Source organism: Octopus sinensis, linkage group LG4 (genome assembly GCF_006345805.1).
Source record: "Octopus sinensis linkage group LG4, ASM634580v1, whole genome shotgun sequence".
NCBI classification, from domain to species: domain Eukaryota; kingdom Metazoa; phylum Mollusca; class Cephalopoda; order Octopoda; family Octopodidae; genus Octopus; species Octopus sinensis.
Window position 1 is genome coordinate 127,749,782 of NC_043000.1, and position 15,000 is coordinate 127,764,781.

At 37.7% G+C, this 15,000-nt stretch overlaps 1 long non-coding RNA gene across 1 annotated transcript in view; it reads left to right on the forward strand.

The window, feature by feature from the left end:
- Positions 1-15,000, forward strand: part of LOC118763117 — a 274,270-nt gene that overhangs the window by 185,258 nt on the left and 74,012 nt on the right. Inside the window, exon 2 of the long non-coding RNA XR_004998870.1 lies at positions 7,969-8,118. This is a non-coding gene — a long non-coding RNA (uncharacterized LOC118763117). The remainder of the gene's footprint in view (positions 1-7,968; positions 8,119-15,000) is intronic.

The window sequence follows — 15,000 nt, forward strand, 5'->3', positions numbered from 1 at the left end:
ATTCGTATCAGTCTTCTTTTATTTCTTCGTGCCAGAAAAAGAGACTTCTTCCAGTACGAGTGGCACTAAAACACAGAACAAGTGAGCTGTACGTGTTCTTACAAAGGCTGTGATTATCGATTGGAAATGGACAGTGATGTATATAACGAAAAAGATAAAATAGGTATTTGGATTGTTATCAAAGAATGGGAAAACAACAAATTCCATTTACAACTTTAATAATACGAACTATATATAACTAAATACCTTATAGAACTTATTGAACACTGATATCTTTGGATAAGCGTCTTCATCTTGGTTGTTATGGTCACAATGTTTCGACCGTTGTATTCTCCAGTCACCTTTAGGTGTTTGCTGAAGAGTTATCTTCGTATTATTTACTAGCAGTATCGCCCGGCGTTGCTCGGGTTTGTAAGGGAAATAACTATATAAGCATTTTTAGAGATGTAAAGTATAATAGCCATCTCAATATGGCTAACCACAAAGGGGGGGTGTTACTGTAGCTTTTTACGTTCTGAGATTTAATAATAGATTTTTAGAGAGTTACTTCCCTTATATATGCCAAAAATGCATTAAAAATGGGAAAAATTGATGGTAATTTTTTTTTTAAATCGTAGACTCAAGGTAGACGCGCGCTAATACCCAGAAGGGCTCGATATGAATCACGACTATAAGATAACCGGTTTGGGTTAAACTGCACCGCAAAATGTGGGAGTAGTTAGGAATCTAAATCGTAGGAGACAGACAGCACACAACCTCACTTTTATATATAAAGATTTCCTTACTTCTGATGTTAATTTGTCGTTCTGTGTGAAGTCAAGTATATATATTTGTAGTTTAGTTAATGAGCATAAGTTCAGTTCCTAGATCAGTCAAAGAGTATGTATCTTTCATTCCTTTCAGACTTAGACTGCAGCCATGCTGGAACACCACCTTGAAGAATTTTTAACTGAAAGAATCGACCCTAAGATTTTTTTTAAAGCCTGGTCCTTATTCTGTCGATATAATCGACAATTTTCCTCCTCAAAATTTTACGCCTATGTTACAACTCAATATTTCGAATATTATTTCTGTTGGTAATAATTCTTTATTCAAGTTAAGCATTCTTAAGATGTTTTAATTTTCTGTCTTTCAATATCTTTGACTGAGATTGTGTGTACTTATGAGTGTGTTTATGAATGTAAATGAGAATATATCTAGTGTGTACGTACCTCTATAAAACTGAAAAAATAGAAAGTCGCCATCATTATATTGAATAGAACAGAAAACTAAACTTTACAACAAAGAGAAACATAAAGAAAAAACAGATCTATAGTTAAACAAACTTTACCGCTTATACGCGTGACTATTTCTTTAGGCGTGGTCCTTATAACAGCTCTTGATAGATCTTAAGTATAGAATCTCTTTGCAAAGGCAATCGTCTTTCAAGTAGGAACAATCAGCGAATATTACAATAGTTTCTTATTTGAATACTTTCTGCTGTTAGACCACAAATTAAATAAGAGCGTGAAAACAGACGACAACTACGAAAGCGGACGAAATACGAAAACTGACAACGATAACAATATTTCTTAGATACAAATATAATAGTATTTCCTCATGTAAGCAATAGAGTTTTAGGCATTTTCCCTTATTTCTCTTCTTTATTTGCATTTCAGATTGAAATTAATGAAAAAAAAATATGAATTGTACGTGGGCGATATTGCAATTATTTTCTTCCAATTTCCGTTTATTTTTCTCACTCAATATATTCTTTCTTATTGAAATTCCTTAGCAGCAATCTTTGTGGTGGTATTGATTTTGTCTTAATTCATTCAATAAATTAATATTAAGTTGAGCTAACCTATAATCACAGGTATTCCAACTATCATAACCAACACACCTTTCTCATGAGTACGGCGTATCAAGAACTTTAGTTCCTCTCTTTTTAAAAATGTTTTCCTCTTTTCAAGATGGCAAGATATAATATGAGAGAGAATTAGCTGCTATTTCTACCATGTTACACAATCACACAAAGACTTCCTAGTTGACTCAATGCGTACTTTTTTGTTAGTTTTAGTTTGTTTTGTTTTTCGTCTTAATCAAAGAAGGTCGGGTAGCACGCTTCTTACCTTTTCACAGCCTCCAAATTTGGTAAAAGGGAAAATGGGAGGAGGTTATACCTGAGGCCAGAGACCTGACCCGGAGTCTTTTAACAGAATACACTCCACTAAAGGCTCCCAAAGACCGTGTGATGGTATTAAAACGGGTGCTGAATGTGCAAATATACCGAAACATGATGAAAGCCACCATATTGCTGAAAATGAAAGAAATGGTAACATTTAATAAAGAATGGTGATCTTTATTTCAAATTTTATTTGGTCATCTTCCTTTGCAATCTACTTTTTGTGTTGGTTACCTTCTTTATAATGTCAAGATGACATTCTCTAATAGCTTTAACATAAAAGGATAAAGTGATAAAAGAATCATCTTACATAACGATTCAGAAATTTCTTTTGATTATACTGCTTGAGAAGACTGTTTGTTGGAGGAGAAGTTTCATTGAGTGAAGTCATTTTAATATGTTACAAAGAAGCGAAAGGGGCGTGTAGAAAAGGAATAAAAATGCCGGTTCATCAATTGGATGTTTAAATTTCCCGCAGGTGTTTCACTAAACTGCTGAACACGACGTTCAATTCTACACGGTTTCAGGTCACTTATTTGCAGTGAAAAGGTAACAGTCTATTGCTAACTGCGTGCAAACCATAAGGATTCATTACTACTGGAATTGGCATTAAGCATCGGTACAATGGGGTCCAAATTATTTCTTTAGTTCTAGAGAATTCAAGGACAACGTTGACCCTTGGAATGATTTGAACCCAGAAAGAGTGAGAGGGGGAGGGAGAGCGGGAGAGACGAAGATAAACACTTACAGAAACGTAGTTATATATTTCTGAGTTTGACCATCTCACAAGTCTTGTTATATATGGTTTCAAATTTTGGCACAAAGCCAGCAAATTTAAGGGGAGGGTGAGTCGATTACACCGACCCCGGTGCTCAACTGCTACTTGGTCTATTGACCCCAAAGAGATGAAAGGTAAGGTCGACCTCAGTAATATATCAACTCAGAACATAAAGAGCCGAAAGGAATGCCACTAAGCATTTTGTTCGACGCGGTAACGATTCTGGCAGCTCACCGCCTTAGTCTTGTTTTATAGTTACAAATTTCTTTATTTGACTTAATTTGAGAGAAGCTAAAATCGATAAACCAATCCTAGCGATTAAATCGTACTTTATTTTATTCACCTAGAAAAGGTTTTATCACAAACGGTTTGAGTTAAAGAATAAATATAAGTGAAGGAGGAAAATTTAGCAGAGATGACTAGTAGCTGGAATTTGAGTGTCATGATGTATTTAATAAATATAAGAGAAAGGTGAAAATTACAGCAGAGACAGCTCAGTATTAACAGGAAAAGCTGAATTTTATCCCTGTAGCTGAACAAGAGGAAGAAAGAAATTCAAGTTAGAAAAAGAAAGATGGCTGTTGGTCACTATATATATATATATATATATATTATATATATATATATATATATATATATATATATATATATATATAATATATATATATATATTATATATATGTATATATATATGTATGTATATGTATATATATGTATATGTATGTATATGTATATATATATATATATATGTATGTATGTATGTATGTATATATATGTATATATATATGCATCTATACCAATAGACAAAGAATTTCATAAAACAATAATTTTGAACATCATGACAACTAAAAGGAAAATATAATGCATTAATTCATAACACATGTATTTACACGTTGTGTACGCACGCACACACACAGACATATTTACAGATATACGTACAATACATACATGTTCTTGTACACTTTTCAATTGGCAATAATCACACATCGGTTGCACCACAATTGCTGTGAACTCATCACTGCCTAAAACTCTGTTGCATATGTGTACGTGATTATTTCTCTGTGTGTGTGTGTGTGTGTGTAAGTGTGTGCATGCGTGTGTGTTTGTTTGTGTCTGTGTGTGTGCGTGTGTGTGTGTGTGTGTACTCATCCATGTGTCTGCATACATGCAACGTTTCTTGGTCTGTCACACTCTAACCTCTCATCACCTGACACAAGGGCCACCTCCTTCAACTCCCCCTTCACAAAGGATCTTTGTCTTGCAAGTTACCTGGTGACCCCACCAGTGCTTGTGCCATGTAAAAAGCATCCCGTCCACACTGTAAAGTGGCTGGCATTAGGAAGAGTATACAGCTTTAAAAATCATGTCAGTGTAGGTACAACATAAAAAGCATTCTGTAACTTGGTTGGCATTAGGAAGGGCATCTAGCTATAAAAGCCATACGAAAACAGGCAGTGAAGCATAGTGCTGTTCTCTGGCTTGCCAGCTCCAGTCAAACCGACCAACCCATGCCAGCATGGAAAACGGATGTTAAATGATGATCAAAAAAAAAAGAATCACTAGCTAACAACAAAGATTTGAACTTATTGCTGTAGGGTCAGTAGCCAAGCAGGTCAGTAGCCAAGTCAGTGCGCATCCTATATGCGAGGGGAGAAAGGCGGCGAGCTGGCAGACACGTTAGCGCGCCGGGCGAAATGCTTAGCGGTATTTCGTCTGTCGTTACGTTCTGAGTTCAAATTCCGCTGAGGTCGACTTTGCCGTTCATCCTTTCGGGGTCGATAAATAAAGTATCAGTTTCGCACTGGGGTCGATGTAATCGACTTAATCCGTTTATCTGTCCTTGTTTGTCCCCTCTATGTTTAGCCCCTTGTGGGCAATAAAGAAATATATATGCGGGGGGATGAGGTGGCATGGGAATCCTCTTTAAGAAAGAATCATGTTCCATATCGAGGATATGACAGACACCAGTCAGTCTATCTGGATATCACACCAGGTAGCTGGTCATTCAAAGTAGGAAATGTGGCATTAAGCTTCACAAGGGTAAAAGTCAGGGTTTTCACTCTCAATTTATCTTTTACATGTTTCAATTGTGACTGTGGCCATACTGGGGCACTACCTTGACGGGTTTAGTCAAACAAATCAACCCGAGTACCTATTTTTATAAAACCTTGTCTCCATTCTGTCAATCTCTTTTGCTGAACAGCTAAGTAACATGGTTGTAAATAAAACACCATCAGTTGTCAAGTGGTGATGAAGACATTCACAAAGATACACACACACACACACACATGACAGGCTTCTACACAGTTTCTACCAACCAAATTCAAACTCTTAGGCATTAATCAACCAGGGCTATAGTAGAAGACACTTGCCCAAGGTGCTGGGCAGTGGTACTGAACCCAAAACCATCCGGCCGAGAAGCAGACTTCTTAACCAACCAGTAAAACCTGCACCTAAACATTGGTAAGTTCTCTTTGATGGCATTTCATACTTGGTTAATCTTTGGAAACGGAAGTGGTTGAAGAGTTCTTTGTTGCTTCATAATTGCATAGATAGGCTCTTTGCGCAGCCAAAGCTCTCTCATAAAGAATCGGCTCCATCGACGCAGCGTACAGTGTGTGCTGAATATCCGTGACTGACTATCCAGTCACCCTGTTTTGGCAACAGTTCTTTGTTGGGGGCTGGCGGTAAACACACACGCCCACATGCAAAAATATACACATATGTGTGTCACAAGGCTGCCAAACAAATCTGACATGAACTCATAGAATTCATAGGGCAGACCATCCAATAGTTCATTGCCTTCCATATTTCCACAGATTTTTATAGAACCTTGTGTCTGCTGCTGAGTGCTGAGGCAGGCTGCCCAGGTACGAAATAAAGTACGCTGCTGTTATTGACCCTTTGTCCAACTCAAACAGTCATGTCAAGTGCTTCTAGTAGGCCACACACATCTCGGAACTGAGTAGCATGTGCCCATCCTGGCGCATCGTAGACTGATTTTGGCTTTGTTGTCATGTCATGTCTCCACTGTCCAGGCCCATCGGATGGTTTTAGTTCCTTCGCGTTTGAGTGCACAGGCCTTAGCTCTGACAACAAAACCTTCATGATTCACCTTGAAGAAATGGTCAAGTGCCATTCCTGCTGCTAACATGTCTGTTGTGATGCCTTTACTAACAGCCATTTTTACTTTGCTAACCACTTCTCCCTCCAATCTATTTCTTTCTATTGATAACTCTTCACTGAATGCTACTGATTCTATTTTCTTCAGGGCAAACTAGAACTACCATCAACTGCCACTTAACTAGTTCCCTAATCTGGTCCCTAGTATATATATATATATTATATATATAATATATATATACAGTATATATATATATATATATATATAGAGAGAGAGAGAGAGAGAGAGAGAGAGAGAGAGAATTCACAAAAGAATAAAAGACGAAGACAGGTGGTGGTAGAATATATATATATATATTATATATATATATATATATATATATAATATATATATATATATATATATATATATATATATATATATATATATATATATACACACACACATACATATATAAACATATATATACATATGTATACATATATATACACTTACATACACACACACTCATATGTGCGTGTCTTTGTGTCTGTTTGTTCCCCCACATCCCTTTTGACAACCGGTGTAGTGTGTTTACATCCCCGTAACTCAGCAAAAGGGGCCGATAGAATAAGTACTAGGCTTATAAAGAATAAGTTCTGGGATCGATTTTTTCGACTAAAAAAAAAAACCTTTAAGGCGGTATCAAAATAACGGAAACAGTCAAAATGGCCGCAGTCAAAATGACTGAAGCAAATAAAAGGATAAAAGGATTTTAAAATTTCATTTTATTTTATTCTTTCAGATGTTTCTATCATAAGATTGCAGTTATATGCTGGGGGTGGAAACCGCCTCGGCAGGTTAGGCAATCAAATCGATCCCGGTACTTATTCTAAATCTAACACTTATTCTAACGAGAACGTAAGCAAACCAAAACAGCAGTAGCAGCAGCAGCAACAGTCGCAGCAGCAGCAGCAGCAGCAGCAGCAGTAGTAGTAGTAGTAGTAGTAGTAGTAGTAGTAGTAGTAGTAGTAGTTATGGTGTTGGGACAGTTTGAGGGAGAGTAGGTGGTGGTGGTGGTCGCTATTGGATCGGTCGGTCACCGATGGCGTTACAGGCCAACAACAACTAATATATCGTGTAAATAGTTGGTTGCTGAAGAACAATGAATGCGGAAATTAAAACCACGACAACAAAACATCAAAGACATTCTTGCAATATGTTCATAAAAATGGCACACACACACACACACACGCATGCACACATTGAGGCAGACATACATACATTCATGCACACACACGAATATAAATACGTACACACATACATACACACGCGCACGCACACACGAGCACACACACATACACACACATTGAGGCAGACACACACACACGCGCACATGCACACACACACACACATCGAGGCAGACATACATACATTCATACACACACATACACAAATATACACATACATACACACATGCATACACACACACACACACGCACGCACACACACACAAAGACAGGCATGCACACGAACGCATACGCACAGAAGCAAACACATTCGTACTCACACACGTCGATGCACACACACTTACGCACGCGCGCGCACACACACACATACTCATACACGACTGCTTCAGAAACTAGCGACTGTTTTATTAATATTTCCATTCCATCCGTAACATATATTCTTTCGGTTGAATATTACATATCTATTCATATCATTATGTATTTAGCTTTATTCATAATTTTCACATTTCGACTGGTCATTTTTTCTAATATCATTTCTTGCTAGTATTGTTGTTATTATTAGTATTGACTGAAATCACACTTATTCTTGATATTTATTTTCTTTTATGTTTATTTTTGATATACTCGCTAGACTCGACTCCTGTTTCTCATTTCATCTATTGTTGTTTTTCAGCCGAACCAACCAAGATCGGACAGATGATGAAATGCATTCTATCCGTGACCAGCCTGACTTTTCGTATATCAAGAATTACATCTAATATGGCTTCCCTTTTAAAGGCAATAGAGAAAAATTTTAGGGATATTTGGCTAGTATTTCTGGCAGGTCAGTAACCACAAAAGTTATTTCGTCTGCCGTTACGCTCTGAGTTCAAATTCCGCCGAGGTCGACTTTGTCTTTCATCCTTTCGGGGTCAATTAAATAAGTACCAGTTACGCACTAAGGTCGATATAATCGACTTAATCCGTTTGTCCGTCCTTGTTTGTCCTCCCTGTGTTTAGCCCTTTGTGGGTAGTAAAGAAATAGTAACCACAAAAGTTTCTCTCGTTGGTTAGTATATATGTCAAATCCTCTTCGCCCTTCCTCCCTCCGTCTCGCGCCCTCTCCCTCCCCCCCTCTCTCTCTCTCTCACACACACACTATTCCTATCTTTTTAGCTCAATCTCAATCTATCTCTCCTTCAACTCTCTCTACCTCCCCTCTTTCAGTTATAATATTGAATGAACAAATCCTTTTGCAAAGATAAAAGTTCTTTAGGCGCGAAAATATAATCATTTTTTTTTCTCTTTTTATGGTTACGCATGGGTAAACACAAAAGCTAAAGTTGATATGATATCTCGTTGAGAGAATTGCACGCATCAATGCACACACATATACGGATGCACGCAAGCAGGTGTGTGTGCGTGTGTGTGCGTGTGCGTGTGTGCGTGTGTGCGTGTGTGCGTGTGCGTGCGTGAGTGCGTGTGTGTTGTAGTTTTCGAAGAACGGAAGGACCAGAGTTCAATAGAGGACTCAATACAGGATATGTGTAGAGAATATCCTTTCTTTTTTTTTCTTTTTTTCAACTGGTGTGTTGCTCTACAGCTGCACAAGCGGGCAAGTGTTTCAAACCACGGTCATATTTTTACAAATGTCATTCTCATATGTAACTGGAATATAATCTGTAAGCGAAACAGTAAAACAATGCAAGACTTTTCTCAGTTTTGTAATAAGACATTGTTTTCGTTATCTACATTCCAAAGATGGAGCTTTGTATCTTTGTCAGAAACCAGCTCCTTCTTCAGACACATATATCGTTTGTATGTATGTATGTATGTATGGATGGATGGATGGATGATGGATGGATGGATGGATTTGTGCGTTTGTGTTTGTGTACGTACGTATATATTTCATGCATGTGCGTGTATGTACGTATAGATTTCAAATATCGTATACATATAGAATATTGAGTCCCTACAAACGGTTAACTTTGACATCAGGCTAAAGCGAGTACGTTTTGTCGAGGGGGCACATGTAAACATACATCATCACATCCATAACATTCACAGAATGTGATGAGTATTTTCAGCAGGTTGAGTGACCGGATGAAGGTTGTTAACATTGTTGCTATTGTCGCTTACGGCCATATCACGCTGCATGCACCGGTTCTCGTCCGATCACCAAAGTCGAGCCTAGTGAGTACTTAGATGGGTGACTACTTGGGAAACCTAGGAGCTGTAAGCATCTCACTTTTTTTTTTAAGGTAGCGTACAAGCAGAATTGGTTGCTTGCAGAGCAAAATGCTTAGCTGCATTTCGTCTGCCTTTAGGTTCTGAGTTCAAATTCCACCTTTTATCCTTTCGGGGGTCGATAAAATATGTACCAGTTGAGTACTGGGGTTGATGTAATTGACTTTTTCCCTTCCCCAGAATTATTGGCTTGTGCCAAAATTTGAAACCGTTATTGTTGTTATTTAGTCCAAGGCTAATTCCTAATCTAGTAAATCTGTGATTAAACGTCATAGTCCTCCAGTCTTTTTTTCTTTTGTTTTTAAGACTTAGTGTTTCCTAGAGCTGTAAGGCACATAGCCTAGTGGTTAAGGCACTGGGCCTACGGTCAAGGATTCATAGGTTCTATTCTTGAACCGCGTGGTACATTGAATCCTTGAGCAAGGCACTTTACTTCACGTTGCTCCAGTCTATTTAGCCGTCTTCCTTCCTGTTGTTACATCTTCGATATTCTACTGAGTTACATTTTTGATGGTTGAGAAGATGTCTGTGTCTATTCACAACTACTTAGGCACCTGAAGCAATTAGCAAAAGCATAGTACATGCTACGAGAGCATACTTGCCTGCGAATGGTGGTTTGTTTTATCCAAGGACATATCCAATATGTCGTTTCGTTTTTAAGAGTGTAATTCAAGAAAGATGTGGTTATAATCAATTTTTTTCGAGGACTACATTGTCCCCGTTTTTAAGTATATGGGGTATGATTTCAGGGAGACTTAATTGCGATTTCTATGAAGTGAAACGACCAATTAGAAACTTTCTTCTTTAATGTAGAATCGTTTCTGAAATACGTACAACAACCGTCACTGATTCATGATTAATGATACTGGAATAATGAAATTAAACGGAACAATGTCAAATAAATCAGTTAGGTTGATCGATAATTGTGGAGGAGACAGGAAATTGATTGATTTTTCTATCTCTGTCAATCCTGCAGTGATTCACATTAATAAAGCCATTATTACAGTAGTTATAACAGTAATTATTGGTATTGATCATTGGCGAGTGTAGGAATCGTCGCAAATCACCGATGGCTGTGTGGTGAAAAAGATCGCTTTGCTGCTATGCGGTTCTGGGTTTGATCGCATTGTGAATGAAATTTCATAGTAGGAAATTATGTGGAATCTTGCGTGTGTGTGTGTGTGTGTGTGTGTGTGTGTGTGTGTGTGTGTGTGTGTGTGTGTGTGTGTTTCGCCAATGTGCATCTGCAAATCACCGGTGAGAAAATTAGGGGGAAATTGCAGTACTCTTTGGATGAAGTTCTTTATTCTTTTATTCTTTTACTTGTTTCAGTCAGTTTGACTGGCCATGCTGGAGCACTGCCTTTCAGTCGAACAAATCGACTTATTCTTTGTAAGCCTGATACTTACTCTATCGGTCATTTTTGCCAAACCTAAGTTATAGGGAGGTAAACACACCAAGATCGGTTGTCAAGCAGTGGTGAAAGGACAAACACGGACACAAACTCACAGATATATATATATATATATATATATATATATATATATATATATATATATATATATATATATATATATATATATAGATATTAAAATAACTAAGTCTCTCTAAAAGAGAACAGCGGCAGCGTTCCCGGAAAATAATAGTTATCGCCATACTAATATGGCATTCTTATAAAAATAAGAAAAAAGCGACACCTACTGGCTGGCTACGCTGCATTGAAAAGGGGCAATACTCCGAAACGCGTCTGTAGCTGCCGGTCAAGTAGTGTGGAGCGACTGACCTCCCTTGTTCGAAGGTTATATGGATACAGTTTGTGTATCAAATAGCTAACTTAAGGCGATGGCCTCATGGAGCTAATAAGCGGACAGCTTTTTTCTTATTTTTATAAGAATGCCATATTAGTATGGCGATAACTATTATATATATATATATATATATATATATATATATATATATATATATATATATATATATATATGCGACAGGCTTCTTTCAGTTTCCATCAACCAAATCCACTCACAAGGCTTTGCTCGGCCCGAAGCCATAGTAGACGACACTTGCCTAAGTTGCCACGCAGTGGAACAGAACCCGGAACCATGTGGTTGGGAATATAAATCAGAACGCAGCTTAAACCTCTGCTCTAAAACCTAATAAACCCAATATTTCGTCGAAAAAGGCCCTAGTCATAGAATATGAAGATACGAAGAGATTCGTTTTAGTGTGTCAGCAATTCGTAATCGTATGATAGAATAACGCCGTGTGTGAATGAAGTGTGGGGATAGTAAAGTAGTATTTGAAAGAAATCTTTGTAATGTTCAGATTGTAATCAGCTGTGTTTGTGACGCGCAGATAAAATAGTTGTTGGTGATGGGTTTGGATTGCTTGATAAGGATTACCTCCTTTATTCATAAAATCCTCAAGTGGCTATAGATGAGGATAGGCACGAAAACCGAATTACAAAGGTCCAATGCTGGAGCCGGTGCATTACTGTGCTAGCAACTGTGATTCTAACATCCAGTTCAGCATCCTGCCTTTCATCACACGTCTATACTGTCCCGAAATACTTAAACTTCACTTATCTCAAGTATGTTTCACTAACACGCAGAGATCTGAGATTAAACAACGATATTTGTGTTCTTGTTTCAACTCCCTGATTTAAAGTATCTTGTCGAAGTCATATCCGCTTGAGTCACAGGACTCCACCAAACTCTCTCATGGAAAAGAAATTCTGTATATAGCAAGGCATTGCAGTATGGTTAAGATGTTTGCTTTGCAACTCAGTGGCTTCGGGTTCAGTCCCACTGCGCAGCATTTTGGGTAAGTGTCCTCTATGCTAGCTTCGGGCCGACCAATGTCTGAAAGTGATTTTGGTGGACGGAAACGGAGATGGAAGTCCGTCGAATATGTTGTGTATGTGCGTGTGTGCCTATGTTTTGTGCGTGTGTCCATCACCACCACCACCACAACCACCACTGCTTGAAATCCGGTGATGGTCTGTTAATGTCTCCGTAACCTAGCAGTTCGATAAAAGGCGACCGATAGAATAAGTACCAGACTTTAAAACGTAACAATAATAAGGGAGCGATTTATTCGACTAGCCCCTCAAGTCGATGCATCAGCTCGGCCGAAGTCTAATAACTGAAGCAAATAAAAAAGCAAAATAATTTAATTTTGTGTGTGTATTTGTGCGCGTGTAGATGCGTGTGTGAGTGGGTGTATGTCTGTTTGCGCGAAAATGTACATCAGTTAATAATGGTGTGAATGAGTATTTGAGTACCATTGTAGGACTGAAGGAGTAATTAGTGAATTTGGACTGAAGGAGTAATTAGAGCAGATGTGTGTGAAAATGCATATCTATGAGTAAGAGTGTGTGTGTGAGTATGTGTGTGTGTGTGTGTGTGTGTGTGTGTGTGTGTGTGTGTGTGTGTGTGTGTGTATGTTGAGTAATTTATAAATATATTTATTTCTACACGTAGTCATGAATTATACACGCAAACACACACACTCACACAATCACACACACACACACGCACGCATTCAATAATTATACTTTTATATATATGAGCACAGATGCGCCTGTGTGTTGCTGTGAGTGTGTGTGGGTGTGTTTCGTGTAGTAATTAGTCGAAATGGGACAGATGTTTCTTTTTCTATTTCTTTTTTCATTTTCGTCTTCTTCCTCATCAACCACTTGACCGAATATTGAATTATATATGTCTATGCGTGTGTGTACACAAACGCGCGCGCACACACATACAAACACCTACACACATGCATGCATATATATATATATATAATCCTTTGTGTGTATGTGTGTGTGCGCGCTTGCGTGTATCTGTGTGTGTATGTGTGTATCTGTGTGTGTTTCTTCTATCCACGGCAAAACCACTGAATCAATCTGTACCAAATTTTGCATGAAGGTTTTTCATTACTCCGGGAAGGCTGTCGGTGGGGGGCGAATTTTGGTCCTTACCCATATAGGGGGCTCTAGCCCCCACCCCCTATACGCCCCGTCCGATTTTTTTTTTTTTGCAGCGGTATAATAGTTTCACTTTTATTCTTACTGTCTTCTGTGTGTGTAGGTGTGTGTGTTTCTTCTATGCACGGCCAAACCGCTGGATCAATCTATACTAAATTTGGTTGTCTGGAAATTACGTCGGTTTTGTTTTTTTTCGCTTTGAAAGTAAACGAGTCTTAAACGCTTTTTAATTGTGATAATGAAACAAGAGGTTTAAAGAAACAGTAAGGTTTCTAAATAACGAAAGCATGCAAAATAACCTGGAAAAGATAAAAAGATCCGCGAAACAAAATTTCCTTGGTGGAAAGCTTCAAGGTCCCCACCACCCCTCTCACCTTTCTTTTCCGGAAAAAAGTGGCTTCCGGCGGGTTTGGAGGTCAGACACGTTGAATGCACCCGAAAAAAAAAAACGGGAAAAAAATTATTTCACACCGTGGTACGAAATACTTACCGAAAGAATAAAATCTTGTACCGATTATACCTGTATTTTAATTAAATCAAATTAATGTACCTCAATCTTGAAAAGTGGCAAAATTTTTGTCGCTTGCCATCTGGGATAATTTTAGTTACAAATCAAACAGGTAAGATGCATTAAGAATTTCAGTTTTAGTGTTTATCCATAACGTCATTGCTTTTACACTTGTTAATTAAATTTACCTGCCCATAAAAGTCGAATTTAATTAGCAAGATCAACTAAAATTACATAACTATAAACCAGTGGTATATAAAGCACCCACTGACAAAATTTCAAATCTGTATGCAAAAAATGTATAAAATTACTAGGAAATATTGTGGACACCCCTATTGAACCTGAATAATTCAAAATAACGTGAACAAATAAGGATTACATTTTACAGATTAATATGAACATTGAAGATGCTTTAGGTGTTTTTTTTCTTACACATACGTGTGTTACATCATCATTCCATAAAATTTGTTTATGGGAATAAAAATATTGAAAAATGTCAATAAATGTGTGAGTGTGAAAGAAACGAGGAGGGGGGTTTGGAATGTGCTAGAAACAACAGCCAGATCTCCCTTAAATCACACATTTCCTCTGAAATTATTAACAATTTTTTTTTAAACATCAAAACGGAAAAACTCCAACATATGTAAGCCGTTTGATCCGAAACTCCGTTTTCCAGAAATTCCACCCCGCCCCCTTCCATACATTTGACTACACCTCCATTTAGAGCATAGTTTAAGCTATTTTTCGTGGAAGAAAGTTTATGTTCCTATAAGTATTTATTGACCTTTTTCTTTCCTTTAAAAATCGGCACGAACTTTTCGGACAACCAACATATATATATATATATATATATATATATAAGCAATAATAAATCTCTGAGCGAGGTATAAACAGTAGCTGCACGACATCGTGAAGTATATTTGCCACTTAAATGTGGCTAACCCTTAAGGGTGGATGCTACTATAGGTTGTAGCCTCAGGAGGACACCT